Genomic DNA, 17,266 nt, shown 5'->3' with positions numbered 1-17,266 from the left:
AGGAACCAATTGATAAGTCAATGGTGTTGGGTATGCAGTTTTAATTTATAAGAATTAGCATTTCCATGGTGTTATTATTTTGCCCTGAACCGTCAGTCATGGTTCATTGCATAGATAAGTTTAAATATTGCAATTTAATTTCAACATTTGCATTATACCACCAAAAACGCAAGACATATCTCTGTGTCAACAGTTTATATTTCCATCTCTTGATATCTTTCAACATCATGTTTTGAGTTTTAAATGTCACAGAAACTTCTTTGCTAGTTTAAACAAGACTTGACACAAATGATACTTAGGAATTACATGACAGAAATGTTCATTGGACTTGCTGATTACCTGATTGGCTGCCAAGTCTTTAAATAGATCTAGAATTCTAAAATGATCTAGTTTACATAAAGGCTCATCAGATACAAAACACAGGGATACAGATCTAGCAGTGGATGCTCCTGATATAAAACTTCATAATCCAGACTGAAGAAGAATGAGTTAATCCATATCGTGTATGCAGTTGCTTTATGGTCTGGTTTAATCTGGCATATGAACATTATCTTGGTTCCATTTTTAAGGGTATGTGTACATTATTTGTTTTCAAATTAATTTGACAGTTTTTATGTGTAATAAGGACAATTAATTCTCTTTTGGTTATTGCCTGTGATCTATTTCTCACATGAAGAGATATATTTTTAATCACATTGCATGGATTGGGATAAGAAAAAGGTTTACGAACAATTTGTTAATTTGAGTGGCTTATCCTGCACCATTTGGTCATCATTTAGGTTCCATGATTTGGTCTGTTCTCGGTCAGATTCTCTAGGTCAACAATGTATGGTGTACAGAATGATTGTAATGTGAATATGATTGTCTGATGAGATACATCTGACCTTGGCCTTTTTTTGAAGTGTGGTCAACATTAAGTTTTTATAGACTGCAAAACTTTTGTCATTTTATAATGGTGTGGATATGTGGTCATTGTGGTCTCTAGACATATGTTTTCCAGACAATAACTTGAGTATAAGTGTATAGATCTCAAAGACATAAAACCACAAGGTCCCATACCACAAAAGGAAGGTATGAATTGAATTTGGGGTTATTGCCCTAACAGTTTAGGAATAAAGGTTAAAAAAAAATGATTTTCCGGGGTTTCCAGACCATAACATGAGAATAAATCCATGGATTTCTATGAAATTATTATACAAGATTTCAAACCAAAAAGGGAAAGTTGGAATTGATTTTGGTGAGTATGGCCCAAACTGTTTATGAATTAGGAACCAAACAAACACCAATACTTTGTATACATTATTTGTTTCTTGACCAATTTCAATTTCGATGAGAATCATGTATTCTTTGGGTTCTTTAATATGCTGAATCTGTTACCAAGTTTGTGTAATTCTGTTTTCGAATTGGTTCACATTCAGGTCCAAAGGGTCCAAAATTAAACTTTGTTTGATTTAAACCAAAATTTTAATTCGTGTGGTTCTTTGATATGCTGAATCTACTGGTAACTGTGATCTGTATTTAGATTTTGGATTTTTAGCCCTGTTAACAAACTAGTTCAAATTGAGGTCCAAAAGGTCCAAAATCAAAAAAATTAAAAATTTAATTTTTTGAGTTCTTTGAAATGCTGATTCTAACTTATATTAGATTTTGGATATTAGGGTATAGGCAGAGACATATATACACATGTGTATATATGTCTCTGACTGCACGTTGATCGCGTTGAATTAAATAATCAACACAAAAACATTCGTTTGAATGATAAGAGTTTTTGTAGTTTATTTTTTATCAGATTGCAAATTTCATTGAGTACATATTTTTGCAATAACCAACAAATATATTCATGCGCAAGGCCTATTCAATGACACAAATATACAATTTAGGGAGCTACCATTTGATTTTTATGGGGGGGGGGAGGGGGGGGGCTAGGATGAAATTTGAAAAAAATAGGCAGGACAGGAGTTTTGAGTAAAAAAAAAGGCAGGATGAGACACTTTGCAAAAACAAAAAGGCAGGACCGAAAAGAGTGAAAAATAAAAAGGCAGGACAGAGATTACAACTAAAAAAAAAGACAGGACACAATTTTTCATCCTAGCCCCAACCCCCCCCCCCCCCCCCCCCCCCATAGAAGTCAAATGGCATGTGATAGAGGTTACGAGTGTGGAAAAATATATTCCTTATCTCCAATTTTAAAGAATTATAAGGATTAAACGCCTTTTTAAAGGAATTTATTGGTGTATAAACTGGACTAAGTCACTCACAAAACATATCATAAAAGTCCTATAACAATTTGTTTTAAAATTCGTATTTTCTTAATTTTTCGTTGCCAAAAACTACTTTTTCCGCATGGAATGTCTGCATATTTACAATTCATATTAGACAATATCGCTATTTGATGATATCTATGAGAAATTGACTATCAACTAAAATTTGACATTCATATTGGAAATATCTGTACGATGGCAGCTAAGAAACTCAGTGTTCTAAAACGCTTAAGACCATATCTTTCTAGGCTAAATAAAATTACTATATTTCATACATTTATTTTAAACAACTTTAATTTCTGCCCTTTGGCATGGCACTTTTGCTCGGAAACTAACACTAAAAAACTAGAGAAAGTTGAGGAACGAGCACTTCGTTTTGTCTATGACGATTACACCTCGTCATATTTGGAATTATTACAGAGAGTTGAGCTGTCTTCCCTACAGTTCCGTCTTATCAGGACTATGGCATTGGAAACTTTCAAAATTCTTAACAATCTATCTCCCTCTTGTCTCAATAATCTGGTAAATGAAAAAAACAAACTAATTATTCATTCAGGTATAGTAACATTTTGAATATTCCAAGGGTAAGAACTTCTTTTTTTTGGCAAAAAACTCTCTTCGTTTTGCAGCTCCTACATTATGGAATAGCTTACCTGACCATTTCAGGACTGAAAATAACTTCTCCCAGTTTAAAAGCTTAATTCAGTCCTGGAATGGATCAGAATGTAGATGTAGTGCATGCAAGTAGTATTTTTAATTTGTTCTCATAGCTTTTAATTTTTTCATTTACTTTTTAGTTGCTTATAGTGCTTAATGATTTTGATTGCTTTGCATGGCTATTCTATTCATTTATGTGTGCTTATATGTTCTGATTATATATGTATGCTTTGATTGCCTTGCATGTATATCATATTCATTCTATGTCTGTATGTATATGTATATCTGTTTTATGTTATGTGTTATTGTTTTATATATTCGGTGAAAAGCTCTCAAGAGCTTATGTTTGTATGTTTTAAACCATACCGAATCAAAATAAAGTTTTCTTATCTTAACTTATCATCCCAAAAGATCAAACACGGAAAGTTGACGAACTTCGAATTTGGTTATTGAAAGAGTGCGAAATAAACCAGAGAGTGTCTGAATACACTAGTAAGATTTTTTAACAATTTTTTCCATCAAATTAAAATACAAAATGTGATATTTAGAAAAAGAGCATTGAGTTTTGTCACCAGCCGTTAAACACCACATCTATCTATAGTCAGCCCTCTATGCACCGGCATGACATTTTCCATCGGATGACACTGTGGATTTTAGTAGAGAACAACCCTTCAACGTCAGCGAATGTGAGATTTTGTTTTACTGAGAAATACGTGTTTCAGGACAGTTGATAGACAAGACTGTTACCGATATAGAAATAACACATTGATTTTTTTAAAGCACAAAGAACACTGATATTGAAAACTTAAGCAAGATCAACACGAACCCCTTTAAAAAAAACAAACTAGGGATGAATCCAAGAGCTCCGGAAGATTGAGCATATCCTGATTCACATGTGACATGTAATGTTATAAACGTTCATTGTAGCAGCAATGAGATAGCCGTGCATGTTACAGTGTAATACTTAACTTCAGATGGAGGAGTATAGTGGCTTGTTGTACCAGAAATCCTTACGTTTTATGTCGTGTATTGAAATTGCTAGCCTAAAATGGCAAACTTATGTTAAGCAGTCTTTCTTTCGATGTCCCCGCTTTAAAGTGAAAGGTCCAGAGACGATTATTTCATTACTTCCTTGAAATGTCAAAAGGAATTTCCTATAGACTTGATACACACACAATATGATTGGACAACATAGTATTGTTGAAACAAAGATTTGATCCTGTTCATTTCGAGAAGGTGGAGTTCGAACTATTTATTCAACTAAAAAAGGTATTCTGGTGGGGAAAACCGCAATGAACTCATAAACTTTTCATGCTGTTCATTCTTTGGTCATACTAGTATTTAATAAGATACATAACCAGGATGAAGCTTTACTAGTTTATAACATTTTTTTTATCTTTATTAACTAGTTAATAACAGTCAGTATCAATTAACCACCCTGTGCACGACTCAAAATAAAAATACACAGATACAAAAAAAGAAAGGAACAAACGCAGGTTTTCTTTCTAAAGAGACTAAGAAAAAGCAGAATACTCAAACAGAAAAAGACAGACTGACACAGGTCGACTGGATCTGTTGGTGGACATAACAAATCGTAATCATTTTTTTCAAATATTATTTTTCTTTTTATTTGACATAACCTTTTTCCGAGGTGGCCAAAGGGCGATAATTCAAATGTACACGAAGACAAGTTTATATATATAGGAGACGTGGTGTGCTAAGAAAGACAACTATCAACGAAAAAAATGCACTGCAAATTCCAGTTAAGTTTTTGATTTTCTAAAACATAAAATGCATTTGAATTTATTTACCTAGGGCATGCTTTGCCTTAGAACTTTTCCAGATACACAGGTTTGTCTGTACTCATAGTAAATTTCCAGGTGAAAACACAGCCTTTTTAGCCTTTTTTAACCTTAAACTTTCAATCAATCTTTTAAAAGTTAAATTTGGGGCAAACTATTAATATTTTTTTTATGTTTCAAATCCCCATTATAATAATATAATTATTATATAAATGAATTACATATACAAATAAGGAGATGTGGTATGATTGCCAATGAGACAAATATCCAAATGAAATGGATGTAAGCAACTATAGGTAACCGTACGGCCTTAAACAATGAAAAAACTCCATACCGTATAGTCGGCTATAAAAGGTCCCGATATGAAGAAATATGAAACAATTTGATTGAGAAAACCAACGACTTGATTTATAACAAAACAATTTACGAAAAAACAATTATGACAGACATAAACCAACGACAACTACTGAACTGCAGGCTCCTGACTTGGGACAGGCACATAAAGAATGTGGCGGGGTTAAACATGTTTGAAAACGCCAACCCTCCCCTAACCTGGGACAGTGGTGTAACGGCACTACACAAGAACAAACTACAAAACAATAAACGAAAAAGAAATATGAGAAACAGCTAAAAATGTCAACCACTCAATCACAGGCTCCTGACTTGGGACAGGCACATATAGAATGTGGCGGAATTAAACATGTTTGAAGGCGCCAACCCTCCCGTAACCTGTGACAACATAAGAACAAACTATAAAAATCGATTGAAAACTCATCAGATCAATACAAAGCAGAAATAAACATCTAACAAAAACACAGACCGGACGTGGCAGGGAAGTTACATTCCTCATAACAAAAAATACACAACGTACAGATCTGACAGTACTCGCAGTTACTGACACCTACTTTAAAGCCAATAAAAGAACTTAAAAATCATGTATCTTTAGACTAAAATATCAACCAGTTCACATCCAACATCTAATGGATTAAGTGTAACTAAAGACGTCATTAATAGTTAGTGTGCTTGTGGTTTGTACAGCATGGTTTGCGAATGCGTCTAGTGTGGTGGGAGCCATAGGTTTGTTTTGTTCACAACCGCTGGCTAGCCTAATTTGGCAGGTGAAAAGAAAGCCGAGTGTGTACGTTTTTTTGCCAGTACATAGCCTTGTAACTAGGGTTTAGCATCCTAGGCAAAATTGTAGAGGATCTCGGAGCAGCAAGGATCCCAAATATGCAGTGTGTAGGCCCACCGACGTGTGTCCTAACACTCATCAACCTTGTCCCAGCTATGGCTAAATAGTTGGTCAGCTGAAGATCATAGCTCTGTTAAAGCAGTTCATCTAAGAGAAGGTCAAGTCGATACAAAATCAATGGCTAGATGGGAGTCATAAACTTTGGCTAGCAGCTCATATAGAGGAAGGAAACTTTGATGAATAAATCCCTGGCCCTCCTGGTTAGGAGGTTGTGCGCTAGGCTAGCTACTCAGCCACGGAAAGAAAACTTATGCTACAGAAACAGAAACAAGGGAAAACTTTTTGCTGCCTTATTTGTTCAAGAACATGAAAAGGATTAAGTAAGTAAGTAACAGTCAGAGAAAAACATGACCTTGTACAATGCCAAAATTAATATGGGTATCGACAGATTGTATAGAACCATGAACAATAATATTCAGTATGGTTTTAATTTACTGATAAAAAAAAAGTCAATAGCTATACAAACAAAAACAATATTCAAAGATCTAATTACAGTGTCGATTACGTTTTATTTAAAGGATTGACAAGTTTACTCTGATCGTCTCTAAATTTCAGGTCTCGGTAAACAACATCACCTTAAAAGTAAGGATGTCACGGCTATTCCGTTTGAAATAAGTTTTCTACAGGTACAGCCAAACTTGCAAACCAAATCTGTGTATCTATGGAATAATTTAGTAAAGATTTAGTACAGTTTGTTTGTTGTTTTTTATGCTACTTATTGTGTATATCATGGCGGCCAGTTTTCTTAGAGTAGGAAGCCGAAGTACTCGGAGAAAACCACAGACTTTCGGCATGAAATCGCAAGTTAATAGAAATAAGAAGATGTGGTATATGAGTGCCAATGAGACAACTCTCCATCCAAGTCACAATGTGTAAAAAGTAAACAATTATAAGTCAAAGTACGGCCTTCAACACGGAGCCTTGGCTCACACCGAACAGCAAGCTATAAAGACTATAACAGTCCTAGACTACCAACCAGAAGTCACATGAGTCAATATTGATCACTTGGCAGCAATGTCGTATCTGTTGAAGTATATCTTGATTATAAGATAAGATTTCTGCTAAAAACTACTCCAAACGACAATCATAGAAACAATTGGCGATATATTTTCTAAGCCTTGACTTGGAACAAATACTTTCAATACACTACCGGTATGCTGGGACTATTATACTAACGTTAGTATATGATAGTCCCAGCTGTATGACATTTTTTTTAAATTTCAAATAAAAAGAAGACAACTTTCCCAATAAGACATGGTCACATATTTATACATTACGTGCTTTGTATTTATATAATCCTACACCTGCAATTGTTAGTACAACCCTAATTGACTACATCTAACGCCACTGTTTTACAGTTGAATATCCAAACGCTTTCACTGCATGGATATTCTATCTTCCCTGGAAAAATCGTACCATTGTTAATAAAACTTATACGGGTAGTTGGTTGCGATCTGCTATAGTGTGATCATGAGATATAAATTATAACTGAAGGGAAGAGCAGGCTTATATCTGATCATTCAGTGATAACCATTCACGCTGCCTATTAGGAATGTCAACGAGTACTTGTATCGAATACCAAATCTGCGAGGGTCGTTCACAAAAAAAATCAATTATATGAAAAGAAGAAGATCGAATGTCTTTACTGGAAAGTCAAACTCAACTAATCGGTTTGACTTTCCAGTAAAAAATTTTTTTGTGAACGACCCTCGCAGAATTTAATAGTTACATCACTGTTTATTCATAATTTAAATACGTTTCGTATGTTTGTTCTTAAGTACCTGTCTTTGTAAGAATCATGCAGGTTCCTGTTGATGGGCGATTCATGAACCCTCTTCAAATGTCTTTATATTTTGTTTATGAAGAAGGTATGGTATGAAAATAAGTTTCATATATTATTTTTTTTCTTTTTAACCTTGGTTGCCATGGAAACCATCCTTACACAATTTTGCCAAAATACGTACAAAAGTAGCCTTTGAAAATTGAAATATAAGTGATTTTAAAGAACCATTGAAATAAAGTTAATCAAAACAAACAATAAGTATATTTACAGTATTGACAAACAAAACCCCAACCTATACAAAAATGTTAAAATTTTGAATTTACTACATAGTTTGTTTCCAAAGCAACCATTTAAAAATGTGTAAAAATTCGAAAATGAAAAATTTCAAAAACTCCTAAATTTTAAATCTGTTTATCTCCCAAGACCAACAATACAATTACATGTCAGTGACAAATTTTGAAAGACAACATTCTATATATTCATAAAATAAAAAGAAAGTCGTGTGTTTTTTTTTCTTTAAAAAAATAATTTTAGTCAAAAATTGTCAATTTTCACCAAAATTCAGATTACCAAACAGATGAATAATCAAACATTTTCAACTTAAAAAGCTAAAATATTCCATTTGTATGTGCAATTCTGACACACATTTGTTAATTTTAAACTAGAATATATGATTAATGAGGATATACTTGTACAAAACGAAAACTCATCACTCTGGGTATGGTGCATCCCCCCCCCCTTTTTTTGGAAAAAAAATCATTTTTTTCATAATTATAAAATTTGTTGAAAAAAATGTGGAATCTTATTGTGTTAACCTATGAACTAAGCATTTTAAGAATTTAAGCATAACTTTACTTCTATAGTTATATGTAAGATTTCTCAGAAGTTTGAAAAAAATGGTAATACGCATAACCCGTTGTCGTGCCTGGGATTGATGCTGTTAGTGAAAAAGAATAATATTGAACTCCAAAAACATTTAAGTCTGTGTATAAAAATAAGAGGATGTGTTGTAATTGCCAATGAGACAACTCTCCGCAAGAGACCAAATGACATAGAAATGAACAACCACAGGTCATCGTACAGCCTTCAACAATGAGCATAACATGATTGTCTGTAAAACAAATCTTAATGAACAATTAAAAAAAAAATTGCCCTAGACTAACATCTGCTAAACAAGAATGCACACCCTGAAATGTCTGGTTGGTTTTATTTATCAATGAATTACTTTTGAAACTCTGTTATATAAAGATTTTAATACAAGTACCATATTAACTTAACATTATCAATGTTTTAAGAAAATGAGGTCAGGGTAAGAAGAGCTATGTCAGACAGACGAAAGAGAGAGAACGGAAACGAAAAATTCAGCAATTTTTCCATTTTTAAAGGGCATAACTCATTAACAGTACAAGTGACACCAATAAAATTCGAACTAGATCTGTATTTTATGGTAATAAGTATTGTGTATAAGTTTCAAAACATTTGGTTGTGGCTAACTTAAGTTAGAGAACGGAAACAAAAAAGTCAGCAATTTTTCCATTTGTAAAGGTGTATAAGTCTAGAACAGATGTACTTACTAACAAGGGTACAACTTAATGCCCCCTTCGCTACGGTGGGGGCATAAAAATTCTACGTGTTCTATCTGAGGAAATATATACCAACGATCTATCTTAAACTGTGCAAGACTTTGTCAATGTTTGTATGGTATATGATGGAAAAGGACAGCTTGTCTATCAATTTTTATTTTAAAAAACCTAACTGAATTATTATTTGTATAAGGCAGAGTTATCGCATCTTTATAGTTCTCAAAACATATTCTCCTTGTGGGCCTTGAGGAAAATTTGCTGGTCCTAACTTGTATATACTGTTTTGATTCTCAAAACCTTTTGACCACCATATGAAAAGATCATTCATGGAATTTTGCTCAATTTTATCAATTGTTATATTTACACATTTGTATGCCCCTGCCGTGGCGGAGGGGGCATTAAGGTTTATCATTGTACGTCCCAAAGTTGGTTTCTGTTCTCTAACTTTAGTTTGCCTGAACCAAATGTTATGAAACTTAATCACAATGCTTATTACCACAAAACACAGACCAAGTTTGAATTTTGGTGGTGTCACTTTAACCGTTCTAGAGTTATGCCCTTTTACAAATAGAAGTATTGCTGTATTTTTCGTTTCCGTTCTTTAACTTTAGTTTGTCTTTACCAAATGTTATTTAAATTATACACAATGCTTAAAACCACCAAATACAGATCAAGTTTGAATTTTGGTGGTGTCACTTTTACTGTTCTAGAGCCATGCCTCTTTACAGAAGGAAAAAGTTGCTGAATTTTTCGTTTCTTTTTTCTTTCTTTAGTTTGCCTCAACCAAATGTTATGAAACTTTTACACAATACTTATGACCACAAACTTACATAAATTACACATTTGGTTAGTGTCACTTTTACCGTTCTTCAGTTATGTCCGTTTATAACTTTTATGATATGCAAGCGGGAGCATCATCTGCGTCCAATGGACACATTCCGCATTTATTTCAAGCTCTTTTGTATAAGTTAGATTCATTATATATATTAGAATAGAAAGAACGGTTCTGTAGTTCTTCTTCAATTTCAATTTTGACACAGTTAAATCGACATAGTGACAAATAAGTGTTTGCTTAAAGGTTTCGATACATGTCGAATTACATGGGAGGTAAATAGTAACAGCCATTATGTGTACATAATCTGACTCTGCGCAATAGTATACTAGTCAACAAAAGAAACGATACAAGACAATGTATTAAATTTTCCATATATAATGAAATTGGAACACTGTACCAAACTTAATAACTGTCCCATTGGTCTAATTTTTACATTGTGTTATTTTCTTATCAAAACCACTGATTTAAGACAAAAGACCGATTTTTTGTTTTTTTATTTTTGTTATTTTAAAAATAGTCTTTTTTGCCAAAAAAATAATTATCAATATTCGAACTTAAAATTTTAAACTTAAGGTAGATGGGGTGTCTAAATTATAATCCATAGATTTTTTTAATAATTTGCCAAAATGTAGTTTATATCATGCTTTTTTGGAAAAAATAATAAAAAGAATGGGTCACGGGGCTTATTTTCACGCTACAGGTTGTGCAAAATTGACAGATTTTGTATAGATTATGCATGGAAAACGCAATTTTCTGCCATAAAACGAAAACTGCACCATAGAATTTTGAGATAAAATATGAGAAGATAGCTCTAATATTATACTTTCAGATAAGAAAAAGAAATCAAAGTACTGAAGTACTGAACATCGGATGACCACAAGTTCTTGAGGATGGTCAAAAGCACTTGTCTCAGAAAAAAACAACATATCTCTTTATCCTACCGTAGTCTATAATCGGTCATCATGTTGGTTCGTTCGGAATTTGTTATTGTACTTATCACACGGGAAAACTCCGCATTGACGTCACTACGCTAATACCAGCGTACAAAATTAGTGCAGAATACATTTTTTCTACTCTTCTAGATAAAAAAAAAATTCTAAAAGATATGTTTTCATTGTTATTCTAAAGTATTGTACAAAAAAGCCAATTTTCTAATGGCTGTTTCAAACCTAACTTCCGAATGCCTAAACACATTCCAGAGCTTCAGAAAATCCCTCTTCCGGCCTCCATTGCTTTGTTTACATTCCATTAAGCGTCATCAATCTTAATGGCAGACCAAACAGGCCAAGCAAATCGTATTTTTAAGATTTTCAAAATGGCAAGCACCTTACGTCTTACGCGATTTTCCCGCGAAAAAAAACCATCCAAATTGAAAGAAAAACTTTGGGAAACAAACGATAATCATGCCATAATTTGTTCAGGAATATAGAGTAGGTTAATAAAAAAACAATATACATATATTTTTCATAAAAAAAATTTTGGTTCTTCTTCTTCTTCTTCCATATACTGCCCACATTCAACATGATGAATATTCTGGCAAGTTGCGCATGATTAAAAACAGGTTAAAAACAGGATAAAAACAAATTGTTCTGTTGATTTAGTTTGTGGTTTTGGTGACTTGAGACTTGAATATCTCAAGAGACTTTGCTGTGGCGGTATCTGGTGGCAGTTTGTTCCAATCCTTGACGGTGTTTATGAAGAAGGACCATTTCCTACAGTCTTTGGTGGCTGGCTGTAATAGGTAAGTATGTTGTCCTGTCCGGTTTGAGCTTCTTGTTGGTTTTTGTAGATATTTATTCTTGTCTATGGCTACAAGGTCGTTTGTTATTTTGTAACACATGATGAGTCGTGCTTCTTTTCGTCTTGTTTGTAACCTTTTCCATCCTAATTCATTTATCATGTTGCTGACACTTGATCTATTTCTATGTCTGCTGGTTACATATCGTGCAGCTATATAAAGAGATCGATATTCTGACCATAAGTAAATATTCATATAAAATTCCATTGGTGTCAAATTTCATGGCTAACAATGAGGTTTCCTATTGAATAAACCCCCAATTTATTGCAAACTATTTCAAAGCAATATCATACAAACAAATAATATAATTGCCTTGTACTAAAAAATCACCTAATTGACAGTAGAGCAATTTGATTGGATATAACGATTCAATGTGTCACGTGGTTTTGAATCCTTTAGAATTTGAATGTAAACAAACCGGGTCAGCTGCTCCAGTATGGAACAACATCGTACATTCAGTGACTGAAAATCAATTATGAGTAACCAAGCTTGACAACACACAGTAATAAAAAAATAAAGCTAAGTCTACAGAAAAATAAAATAAAAAATGTCCTTAAGTGCACGACTTACCACCATTGCGGGATACCTGAAACCAGAGACATATATACACAGAGATTGGCAACTCCGTGAAATCCCGTTAAAAAACGCGGCCCGGAATGAGATTCTCGTCGATAATTATTCTACAACATGTAGACAAGTCAGGGATGAATAACCTCGATAGCTAATCAAGAAAAGTAATAGGAAAACTTATTTCAGATCAAATAAATTCTTTTTCTAAAAAAACTACTTGAAATAATATATTATATAATAATATTTTTTTAATGTATTTGATTGAGAAAATATTTTTTTCTTTTTTTCGGCATTTCTTTTAATTTAAAAAGTAAAATCCGGTAATGATCATGATATTACAAGAAACATTTCTTTGCTAAAGTTTGCTTCTAAATTACACAGTGAAATTATGTGTGTCCGATTTTCCGGTCATTATTTCCTTAGAGTTGTGACTGTGGATTCACAGGTGTGCGATTACGCAATTTATTGCCCTCCGATCACCTGAATTTTGCCGGAGGTGAAGTTCTAAGTGGATTGTTACTTGGTAATTGTTTTTACAACTAAACAAATTCTGACATTATTTTAACCATGACCAGAACTTTATTTTAACAGAAACACTGGGCTATACTATGAATAGGGTAAACGGACAGAAAGTCACAGTACAAAAAGTCACAGGACATAAAGTCACAAATTGGATAGGACAAAAAGTCACAAATAATGTATTGACAATTGTTTGAATATATAAGAGAAAGATCTTCAAATAATATCTTTTTTTACATTTATTCATTTTTAAGTTCAGGAAATTGTTCATAAGCCTTGATAAATGAAAAATTATTAAATTTTAATCATGCAAATAATATATTTCTTGGCACCATGAAGCCATTTAAGTGCCAAACCACTTTGACATTTTGTTATCATAACAATTATTTGATCATCATTGATATTTATTGAATAAATTTTAATTACAAAGTTGCTTCATATATTATAGTTCAATAAAAAATAAAAAAAATATTTTTAAAATTAGTGTTTTCTTGTTCAGAGAAAAATAATCTCAAAACTGAATTGTGACTTTTCGTCTGTGACTTTTTGTCCGTGACTTTTTGTCCTGTGACTTACTGTCCTACATTCTACTATAGTATTCAATCAGGAACAAAAATAGTCATTTAACATGTCAAAAAAAAAGAAATCAGAAAGCAACTTTTGTATATAAAAAAAATATGTAGCCAGTAGAATTTTGTCTCGTGGAAAACGGATTTAAATGATTAATTTTTGATTGACCTACAATTACATTATTTGTGAAACCTTTGCATGAATTTCCTAAATGAACGTACATTATGTACAGTGTTGTCGAAATCACTATTTTTGCTGTCATGAAATATTGAATATGAATCTGTCATTATTTGTAGTTTTTTATAGACTTAATATCACAGACCCTGATTAAAAACAACATGTATCATAAGTACAGTAAAATGCTCTGCTGAACTGTAGAATTTTAATGTTCTGTTTCATAGACCACAGAAGTACTGCAACATCCTTATCTTTACTCTTTCCTATCGGGTAGTGAAACTCGAGTTTGAAATTAGAAAGATTTAAAATTGAAGTTTTATCTGATCTTTTGTGGGTTTATATTTCGGTGCAGTGCTATGTGGGCTGTTATTTTCTTTTCATTTGTCATTTTTTTATCTGTGTAACATGACCTTGTACTTTTTGTATTGCCCCTTGACATCTCCTGCTTCTGTTTAATCCTTTACCACTAATATCTCATCTGGTTTAAATAAAATAGTGTCTCATTCCCGGAATTTGTTATACAGGAATTCATTTTAATATCAGTTTTTTTATAAGCATATAAACTGCTTGGTCTCTTCACACAATTTATGTTTAGGACGAAATGCATCAATAGGTACATACATGTACCAGGTCACCAATATATAAGTACACGTTATGTGCTTTTGACCTCCACAAGAATTCTTAAACATTCATAGATGTGCAAAGAATATTTTTGTCGTTGGGTTGTTGTCTCATGACATATACCTCACATTTCTGAATAGTCATAGCAGCTGTGCCTTTTCAATTTATTGCAGAAAATATTTGCATTAACATTTTTCAAAATAGGCGAGGTGAAACAGTGATCACAGAATGAGGACATGTAAAACTGAAACAACACAACACAACAGATAAATATAAACAAGCACCATTGCTAAAGGACTTAAACAAACATAGATGATGACTAATATGAGCGACTAGTAGTGTACAAGTAGAGTGAACATTTCTTGCTTCTTATTCTACACATTTTGTCATTTCATGTAAACAATTAAATATGTTATTTTCCGAGGAGAGGAAGGAATTTGTGAAACGAAATATTTTGCCTTTAGTACTGTCAAGTTATATATTCACAGGAGTGTTGTTGAATAAATGAACATTTTCCCTTTTTTACATTATGCTACCTTTATGCTACAAAGGTAGCATTTCCATTCTCATGATATACAAAGATATTATAGAGTGGCCTTCCAATGATAGTCATACATGTAAATCATTGTCTCATTGGCAATCATACTACATCATCATATTGTTATACATGTATGTAAAAATTATGTACATGTATACTTTGTAAACGTAAAGAAGACAAATGAAGTTGAACACAAGATATTTATTTGCATTTTTATCCGTATAGTCTCTGCACAACTGCTACTTCTGTTTCAAATTCAATAGATTGAATGCAGAGTCTTGTATTTATTCTTAGTTCAATGATGTCACCATCACTTGCACAAAAATCGCATACACATGTACATCAAGTTTGGCATATGAACTATGATATTTGAACTACAATAATGTGGTGTTTTCACAGTCAGGATAAGCACATGTCATTTTCTCTCTTACAAAACCATTTTTTAGTATCACATTGATAGTAGTACATGTAATCGGTCCACTACATGACTGTGCAGTAACATTTGAAAAAAGTCATCACTAATAGTTGTTCCTGTCTGCCAGGGAATCTTTTTTTTCAATCAGAAAGGCTAGGGAGTCCTACATTCAGCACATGTATGATATTACATCTCTTGTATGCTGCACTGTAAGGTAAATTTGATCAACATCTTTGTTCTTTTATAACATGCAGGATCCTGTTAAAAAAAAAATGCTGTCAGATACTGAATGTAAATATACATGTATATAAACTTGTAAATGTCATCAAAGTGGTGGAAATAATGAAAAAAACAATTTATATACACAAAACCGGTATGACTTGGGAAAGTAATTCCTGTGATCAATGGTGATGGGTACATTTGTTCTTTAAAGATGGACAATTTTATAAACTGTAGCCATGGACAGGTGCCTGTCTTTATATTGAAGAGAATGAAAATGGCCGACAGCTTGAATGGTCATTTTTAATTGTAAATTGCATCAAAGCTGGTGAAAATGTGGAAAAAACAACTGTTATATACAAATCCAGTATGTCATAAGAAAGTAATTCATGTGCTGGGAATAATTATTCTCTAAAGATGGAAAAGTTTATTGACTGTAGACATGGACAGGGACCTGTCTTTATATTGAAGAGAATGAAAATGGCCGACAGCTTGAATGGTCATTTTTAATTGTAAATTGCATCAAAGCTGGTGAAAATATGGAAAAAACAACTGTTATATACAAATCCAGTATGTCATAAGAAAGTAATTCATGTGCTGGGAATAATTATTCTCTAAAGATGGAAAAGTTTATTGACTGTAGACATGGACAGGGGCCTGTCTTTATATTTTAAAAATTGAACGTGGCCGACAGCGAGGATACTGAATTTTGATGGTAAATTGCATCAAAGTGGGTGATTTAATGAAAAATTCAACATATTTACACAAAACCAGTATGTCTTGGGAAAAGTGATTCATCTCATAAATGGTTTTATTCCTTTTCGAATGAAAAGGTTTTAATAAAAAATACGTCCGTGTAAAAAATTTTCATAACGTCCAGTCGGCCAAGCTTTCCCCTTATTATTGACCACAATAAAACGTTAATCGTCACAATATTTTAACTAACAATTACTACAAACTGAATAAAACAAGGTAAATAATTTACGAAATTGAAATATATACTTACATTATGCTGTTTTGAAAAGCTTGATGTAAAATAAAAATCGAAGCGGTGGTGAACTTGTCATGATCAAATGCAAAATGGCGATCTCGTGAAAGTCGTGTGTGATGCGTGTTTTTAATTGGATTTCGCTGACCACTGTTACAGTTGCCAATCTCTGTGTATATATGTCTCTGCTGAAACTGAGGTTAATGTACAGAGATATATTTTTTTCTGAGACAAGTTCGTGCGTGGATGATGAATAAATGACAGGAAATTCAACTTCACCGTAATAACTATTATATTGTAGTGATACAAATCAGTATACATGGTGGACACTTTTCTGTAAAAATTCGATTTTTCTAAGATTGGATACGAGTAGGCATTCATATTTTCCCGCAAAAACAATTACAGAGTTACCGGTCCTCGCAAAAAGTTCTCTGAGATATTCTTCCGCATGCTTTAACACAATTTTTCGGTACGTCTGCATTGATATTATCAATGATTTTTTACTTATATATCTATATCTAACTACAAAACATTTTCATATTATTAATTTATGTTGTAAACAAAAATATTTTTATCAGTATTCACTGAAGAGATGTATTTATATCAAACGATAAGGAATGTTATTTTGCATTCGTTTATGTGCGCATATTTATCATGTTTATAGATCGGTTACAAACC

At 32.7% G+C, this 17,266-nt stretch overlaps 1 long non-coding RNA gene across 1 annotated transcript; it reads right to left on the bottom strand.

The window, feature by feature from the left end:
- Nucleotides 1-15,152: 15,152 nt before the first annotated feature.
- Nucleotides 15,153-16,756, bottom strand: LOC127738627 (uncharacterized). The gene is made up of 2 exons (XR_008000121.1): nt 16,607-16,756; nt 15,153-15,639 (listed from the first exon to the last, which is right to left on the bottom strand). It is a non-coding gene; the product is annotated as an uncharacterized LOC127738627 (long non-coding RNA).
- Between the last annotated feature and the right edge of the window lie 510 nt (nt 16,757-17,266).

This window comes from Mytilus californianus, unplaced genomic scaffold (assembly GCF_021869535.1).
Source record: "Mytilus californianus isolate M0D057914Y unplaced genomic scaffold, xbMytCali1.0.p SCAF_4, whole genome shotgun sequence".
In the NCBI taxonomy this organism is placed as follows: domain Eukaryota; kingdom Metazoa; phylum Mollusca; class Bivalvia; order Mytilida; family Mytilidae; genus Mytilus; species Mytilus californianus.
The sequence above is the reverse complement of the archived record's forward strand: the minus strand, read 5'-3'. Positions and strand labels throughout refer to the sequence as shown.